Raw genomic sequence first — 8,281 nt, 5'->3', positions numbered from 1 at the left:
GTCGGTAATCGCGCAAATCTTTGACCCTTTAGGACTTCTTTCTCCGTATATAATAAAAATGAAAATGTTGCTGCAAAGACTGTGGTTGCATCAGTTGTCGTGGGATGAGCCTTTACCCATAGATGTTAGAAACTCTTGGCAAGAAATAATTAAGGACTTGCCTTGTTTAAACAACCTTCGTGTGCCACGAGTTGTTATATGCGATTTACACCAATGGATGGAGATTCATGTTTTCACGGATGCCTCTGTAAAGGCATACGGAGCATGTTTATACATTCGCAGCATGAACAGCAAAGGTGAAGTTTTAGTTAGACTCTTAATGGCTAAAAGCCGTGTCGCCCCTCTTAAACCTACCACCATTCCCCGACTGGAGCTTTGTGGTGCTCTAGTAGGTACTCACCTTTACACAAAGGTAATAAATTCACTTCGGGTGACGGTAAGATCAGTGACGTTCTGGACTGATTCCACCATAGTATTAGGATGGTTGAGAATGATGCCTAACAAATTGCAGCCCTTTGTTCGCAATCGAGTGGCTGAAATTTTGGAAACCACTGGTGATTTATTATGGAGGCATGTTCCTACTGACTTGAATCCCGCAGACTTCATATCTCGTGGTGTTAATATCAGCACTTTACAGTGTTTAGATATCTGGTGGAGCGGCCCAGGTTTCTTAATGGACATCCCTTCTAAGTGGCCAGGTGATATCAAGCCTGTTGAGAAGCTGCCCGAGCTTTGCCGTGAGATGTCATTGCATTTATCTCTAGTAGGAGACAATAAAAATGGTTTAATTGATTTCAGTAGGTTTTCTAAATTCTTAAAATTAATTCGCACAGCAGCGTATGTCTTGCGTTTTATTAAGGCATGCAAAAAAATGAACTTAAATCTAACTTAGTCACTTAGTAACTTAGTCAGGAAGAGATACAGCAAGGGTTAGATTTAACTATTAAATTATCTCAAGTGGAATCATTTCCGGAATGTGAGTTGCTGTTGCAACAAAAGCCTTTACCGAAAAGGAGCCCACTGTGCAATTTTAACGTTTTTCTGGATGATCACAAAATCATTAGAGTTGGTGGCCGATTAAGTAACTCAAGTTTTCCGTTCCATAAGAAGTACCCTATATTGATACAGTCCGCTCACAGTTTTTCAAAATTATTATTTGAATTCGAACACTTGCGTTTAATGCATGCTGGACCTCAATTATTGTTAAATTCAATTCATGAAAATTATTGGCCAATCGGGGGCCGACGATTAGCAAAGTCTTGCTATCGTCGATGTGTGCGTTGCGCTCGTATGAGAGGCCGCACACTTTCACCGTTAATGGGTGATTTGCCTACCAATCGTCTCACTCCGGGCTATCCTTTTGAAAATGTAGGCGTGGACTACGCTGGTCCGATCGCCTCCGCGAGTCGTCAAGGTCGCGGTTGTCGAATAGTAAAGGTTTATATTGCTATCTTTGTATGTTTTAGCACTAAAGCTATCCACTTAGAGCTTGTGGGCGATCTAACGAGCAACAATTACCTGCTGGCGTTACGGAGGTTCATGTCGCGTAAAGGGAAACCGGTTAGCATTTATAGCGATAATGGCACCTCGTTTGTTGGCGCGTCTAATGACCTATCACAATTCTTACTGGATAGTGGCAACTCACTTTCAGAGAATGTAGCGAATGAAGGCATTAATTTCCGGTTTATACCTGCATATTCCCCTCACTTTGGCGGTCTCTGGGAGGCAGGAGTTAAATCCACCAAGTTCCATCTTCAGCGAGTGTTGGGACATTGTCATCTCACTTATGAGGAATTGAATACTACACTTGTCCAAATTGAGGCCATTCTTAATTCGCGACCGCTCACGCCTATGTCATCCGACTCTGAGGACTTGATGCCGTTGACTCCCGGACATTTTATAATAGGAAGGCCATTAACTTCGTTGCCCGCACGAGATTTGACAAGTTACTCCTCAAATCATTTAAATCGATATCAACGTATCGAACAACTGCGACAACATTTTATAAAGAGTATGTGTCTCAACTCCAGCACCGCATCAAGTGGAAAACCAGAGGCGACACGCTGAAACTTAACTCCCTCGTCGTTTTGAAGGACGATAACTTGCCACCCTTAAAATGGAAGTTAGGAAGAATCGTTGCAGTTTACCCTGGTGCTGATGGCATAAGTAGAGTTGCTGATGTACGTACGGCTGGAGGAGTACTAAGGAGATCTTTTACAAGAATTTGCCCTCTTCCAGAAGCGGATGAAGTTGTTGGAAGTGCAGCTTCCAACGCCCGGGGGCATGTTTAGAATCAATCTTATTCGAAAACGCCTTTTCAATTTGTAATAGCAATTTATTTGCAATGTTTTTAGTTAATTGTTTTTGACAGGCGTTTTGTTGGGTTCTGGCATTACACGTCATTATGTCGAACACGGTGCTGTTTTATTGCTACCTAAATCCCTTAAAAATCAGTTAAAAGTCATTCAGGCTTATTCATAACTTATCACCGCCTTTTGTCCAATCTAGTACCGCCTCTGGTTCCAAATGTGACCAACTTTGTGCCGCCTCTAGTCTAGGTAGCGATGAGTAATTTCGCGTCAGTGCGTTCAACACTGACAGCGCAAGCGGCAAGCGGCAGACTCACAATCCCTCAGTCGCTGGTTCGATCTTCGAGTAAAGCAGAGGACTTTTTAAAATTACAAAATTTATAAAATTAATATATATAGACTCACTGTAAAGTTGCGAATCAGCCAATACGTCACACAACGCGAATCAGCTTACTTTCAAGTATGAGGGAGAGATCCGACACCACTGCAAGATGGCCGCCGCGTTCAATGGTATGTATCTCAGGAAGAACAAGGAGCCACCGATGTTCGAGAAATCGCCGCACGTTCACCAAGCCCGAGTGAGAGATCCGACAGAGTTAAAGATGGCCGCCGTGTCAAATGGGAAGTTCCCTAGGTTGAACAAGGAGGCACCGATGTCTAAACTTGGCCACGAGCGTTTAAGCAAAAATTAAAAATTAGCAAAGGAAGGACAGAAAACACGTCCGCTCTCAACAAACTCCGAGAAGAGAAATAACGCCTGAGGGGGTCCTAACATCAACTACTCGGATTATGTTGTTGTTGTGTTGTTGTTGTTGTTGTTTACTTGTTTGTAACGGTATGGATTTCTGTTATGTTGCAAATGTAATAAATGAATGAATAAATAAATAAATAAATAAATGTTGTCATCTCCAGGGTATATTTTTACAATGCGACCACGTCGCCATTGAAGGGGGTGGACGTTATCGTCCTTAATCAAGACTAGTTCACCTTCCTGTAAAGGCTTGCTGGAATATGTCCATTTCTGGCGGGCTTGTAAATTAGAAAGGCATTGGAAGTGCCATTTGTTCCAAAAGTGTTGAGACATTTGTTGAATTAATTGAAATCTGGTTATCTTATTCATATTTGTATCACGTAATGGGTATTCAGGTAAAGCATTTAAGGGTTCGCCGATAAGGAAATAGCCGGGTGTTAATATATCTAGGTCACTAGGGTCATCATAGGACATTGAGCATAACGGACGTGAATTAAGGACAGCTTCGATCTTTGCAAATATTGTAGTGAGCTCCTCATAGGTAAATGAGGGGCTCCAAAGGGATGTAAGGGGCTCCAAATGACATCTTTCGGAGCCCAAGCCAACCTCGCCTGCATGCGGTACATCCTGCTGTTCAACGAAAGAGGCTCTGGCGACCCACCAACACGCACTGGACCAGCGCGGTGGGCTTATGATCCAAATCCCCCCAATATGACCTCAACACTTAAAAAACGGCCCCCAGTCCCCGGCAGCCCCGCTGTCCGTGGCTACGGTAGCGGCTACGGTAACGGCGGGGCAGGGGGTGCGAAGAATCTCCGGGCTGGATTCGGCTACCACCAACGACGACTGTACCTGGCAACATATAACACGTGCACACTGAGGACCGACGAGAAGCTTACCGAGTTGGAAGAAGCTATCAGCAAGTTACACTGGGATGTCATAGGGTTGTCTGAAGTCCGAAGAAAGGGCGAGGACACGATAACTCTGAACTCCGTTAACTTGCTGTACTTCCGGGAGGGCGAACAACTGTCCATGGGTGGTGTCGGGTTTATCGTCCACAAGTCCCTAGTCAACAACGTGTTGACCATCGGTAGTGTTTCGAGCAGGGTAGCGTACCTGGTACTCAGAATATCATCGCGATATTCGCTGACTGTCATCCAGGTATACGCTCCCACTTCGGGACACCATGATGACGAAGTGGAGGCTATGTATGAGGAGATTTCTAAAGCCATGCATAGCCATAAAAGCCACTACACGATTGTGATGGAGGACTTTAATGCACGGTTGGGGAAGCGTTGCGGTAACGAGACGAAAGTGGGGTAATTTGGATTTGGGGTCCGGAACACCAGAGGCCGGATGCTGGCGGACTTTATGGAGAAGGAGAACCTCTATATGATGAAATCCTTCTTCAGGAAACCCGCGACCCGCAAATGGACCTGGATGAGTCCCAGTGGCAGGTATAAAAATGAGATCGATTTTATCATGTCGACGAAAAAGCACATATTCAATGATGTCTCTGTGATCAATGCCGTTAAGACGGGAAGCGATCACCGCATGGTAAGAGGCACATTGAATATCAATATCAAGCTAGAAAGATCGCGACTGATAAAATCCACGCTCCGACCGGCGCCAGCCCAGATCCAAAACTCCGAGCGCTTTCAGCTCGAGCTTCAAAACCGCTTCGAGTACCTTGAGAACTGCGCAGACGTGGACGATATAAACGACCTGATGGTGGATGCTGTCCGTACGGTAGGCTCTAAACACTTTAGAACCCGCCGTACCAAAACGCAGAAACTCTCCGCACACACACTCGAACTCATGGATAGGAGACACGAAATGAGGCTGCAGGACTCAGCGGATGTCTTACGTTATAGACAACTTAATAGACAGATCTCGAAGTCTTTGACGAGCGACCTTCGCCAATTTAATACTAAACGTATTAAAGAGGCTATAGAGCGGAACAAGGGCTCCAAGGTGTTCGCAAAAGATCTTTCTATTGGGCAAAGTCAACTAGCGAGACTGAAAACTGAGGACGGCAGAATCATTTCGTCGACTCCCGAAATCCTGAGGGAGATTGAGAGTTTCTATAGACAGCTATATTCCACGAAAACATCAGGCGAAAGCATGGCTCGAGACCCTCGAGCCAAGCTTACCCGACACTACACTGAAGATATCCCGGACGTCAGCCTGTACGAGATTAGGATGGCCCTCAAACAACTCAAAAATAACAAAGCGGCAGGAGATGACGGAATCACAGCAGAACTTTTGAGAGCGGGCGGAACGCCAATACTTAAAGTCCTCCAAAGGCTCTTCAATTCCGTCATATTTCAGGGCAAAACGCCGAGGGCATGGAGCGGAAGCGAGGTGATCTTGTTCTTCAAGAAAGGTGATAAAGCCCTACTGAAGAACTACAGACCTATCTCGCTTCTGAGCCATGTCTACAAGTTGTTTTCGAGGGTCATTACGAATCGTCTCGCTTGCAGGTTTGACGACTTCCAGCCTCCCGAACGGTTTCCGAAAAGGCTTTAGCACCATAGACCACATCCATACGCTGCGGCAGGTTATACAGAAGACCGAAGAGTATAATCTGCCACTTTGCTTGGCGTTTGTGGACTATGAGAAAGCCTTTGATTCGATCGAGACCTGGGCGGTGTTGCAGTCTCTTCAGAGGTGCCAAGTGGACCATAGGTACATCGAGGTGCTAAGGGACCTTTACCAAAATGCCACTATGTCAGTTCGAGTACAGAACCAGAGCTTTAATCCGATCCAACTGCAGAGAGGAGTGAGACAGGGAGATGTCGTCTCTCCGAAACTGTTCACTGCTGCATTGGAGGATATTTTTAAGCTTCTGGACTGGAAAGGATTTGGCATCAACATCAACAGCGAGTACCTGACGCACCTTCGATTTGCCGATGATATAGTCCTAATGGCTGAGACCCTGGAAGACCTGAACACCATGCTCGAGCATCTCAGTAACGCATCCCAACGAGTGGGTCTTAGCATGAACATGGCAAAGATAAAAATTATGTCCAACGACCATGTCGCACCCACTCCAGTTCAGGTTGGGAACGTTACACTCGAAGTTGTAGACCAGTACATCTACCTAGGGCAAATAATCCAGTTAGGTAAGTCCAACTTCGAGAAAGAGCTCTCTCGTCGGATCCAACTCGGATGGGCAGCGTTCGGGAAGCTGCGGAATATCTTCTCGTCCAAAATACCTCAGTGTCTCAAGACGAAAGTCTTTAACCAGTGCGTGTTGCCAGTGATGACCTACGGCAGTGAGACGTGGCCGCTTACTATGGGTCTCGTGAGGAGACTCGGTGTCGCTCAGCGGGCAATGGAGAGAGCTATGCTTGGTATTTCCCTGCTTGATCGAATCAGAAATGAGGAGATCCGCAGGAGAACTAAAGTCACCGACATAGCTCGGAGAATTGCAAAGCTGAAGTGGCAGTGGGCAGGACACATGGCGAGGAGAACCGATGGCCGCTGGGCCGCTTATTTATTGTGCGTAGTATTCTTGAGTACGCATCACAGGTTTAGAATCCACAATATGAAACCTATATAAACCGAGTTGAAAATATTCAGAAACGGTTTATGCGTTATCTAGACTTTAAGGCACGAGTCTATACATCTGGCTATCTGGAACGCTGCAAGAGATATCATTTCCTACCGCTAGTACTAAGACGAAAGGTCACCGACATAGCACTTCTAATGAACACAGCCAATGGTTCTATTGATTGTCCGGAACTTTTGTCTAAATTGCATTTACGCGCAAATATTCGTAGTTTGAGGCAACGTCCTATTTTATGGGCACCTTTTGCGAGAACTAACTATAGGCATAATACCTACTTGATACGATCTATTGACAGTTTTAACAGCTTACCACCTGAGTACGATCTAGACTTGTTTTGTTCTAAAGTATCCATGATGCGACAAAAAATTGCGAAAACTTTCTTTGAGACACAAGTGACTTATTAGCCCTAGTTTGACAACGTCAAACGTTTGTACCTACCTTTAACCTACTTACTTAATTCTTGATTTTTATAATTGTAAAAGGGTAAATAACTTAGCCACTATTAGGTGGAGACTTGTAATTAGCCTTTAGTTATTGTCTGGTTATAATGTTAGAAAATGTATATGGCCGTAAGTCTTCCTCAAAAAAAAAAAAAAAAAAAATGACCACCTTTAGGTAAAAGGATTGGGTGACGAGTTTCCTAGGGAAGATCGGAATGTCTTAGGCGTCCACCAACGCGAAATAAACCTTCATTGTCGATGAAGGGACTAAGACGTCTAATGGCCGTACGTATGGGTTCGTTATTCTATAGTGAAAGTATCACTTCAGGGAAGGAAATAGCTTGAACATTTTTTTATAATGCAATGCAGCGATTTTCTACGTTCGTCTGCAGATAAACCAGGAGTAATTATAGGAGAATTCCTATTTACTGTATTGTAAATAAATCGGAGTAGGAAGCCTACTACACCAATTAACTTGGGCAAGGAACTATACCGTTCTATCATAGACAAAGGGTCACAAGGAGGGGAAGATTTAGTCATAACATTTATCCGAAGGCCAGGTAGGTCACTGAGTTTAGTGAGTGCAGTCGTATGGGGCCAAAGGCCAGGGGGTTGAGTTAACCATGGTGGACACCACCACAGGGAATGGTTAATTAAGGCTGTTGCTGTTGAACCTCGAGAGGCGCAATCAGCCGGGTTGTAAAATCCAGGTATATGATTCCATAAGGAAGGAAGCTCCGAGTTGATTATAAGAGATACACGGTTGCCTTCAAAGACCTGCAGTGCATGTGGAGGTGTATTAATCCATGCTAGAACAATCTGGTTATCTGTCCAACAATGTATGGAGTCCAACACTATAGATTTCTGAAGACAGAGACCTACGTGTTGAATTAATTTAGATAAAAGCGTAGCTCGTAACAATTCCAACTTGGGAATAGTTAAGCGACTACGGGACGGGGCTTTTTTTTTTTTTTTTTTTTAAGTGACTTATTGTAGATTTGCCGCAGATGGCATTAACTACTCGGCCGGACAAATGGGGAGCGCTGAAGGCTCTCACCCGGTACAACGTTTAAGACAACAGGCCTGAGGGTGCCCAGTTGGGCGCGAACCTCGGCTCAGGGCGTCGTCTGAGAGGAAACATATTTGAAAGAATTAATCGACCCTAGTGGGTCGATAGCGATAAGCGCTGAATGAGGGAAATCGTCGA

General features: G+C 44.8%; 1 pseudogene; it reads left to right on the top strand.

Annotated features, from left to right (window-relative positions):
* Positions 1 to 2,800: 2,800 nt before the first annotated feature.
* On the top strand, positions 2,801 to 6,361 carry LOC126381170 (uncharacterized; annotated as a pseudogene).
* Positions 6,362 to 8,281: the final 1,920 nt, after the last annotated feature.

The sequence above is a fragment of the Pectinophora gossypiella genome, unplaced genomic scaffold (genome assembly GCF_024362695.1).
Source record: "Pectinophora gossypiella unplaced genomic scaffold, ilPecGoss1.1 Pgos_38, whole genome shotgun sequence".
In the NCBI taxonomy this organism is placed as follows: domain Eukaryota; kingdom Metazoa; phylum Arthropoda; class Insecta; order Lepidoptera; family Gelechiidae; genus Pectinophora; species Pectinophora gossypiella.
The sequence above is the reverse complement of the archived record's forward strand: the minus strand, read 5'-3'. Positions and strand labels throughout refer to the sequence as shown.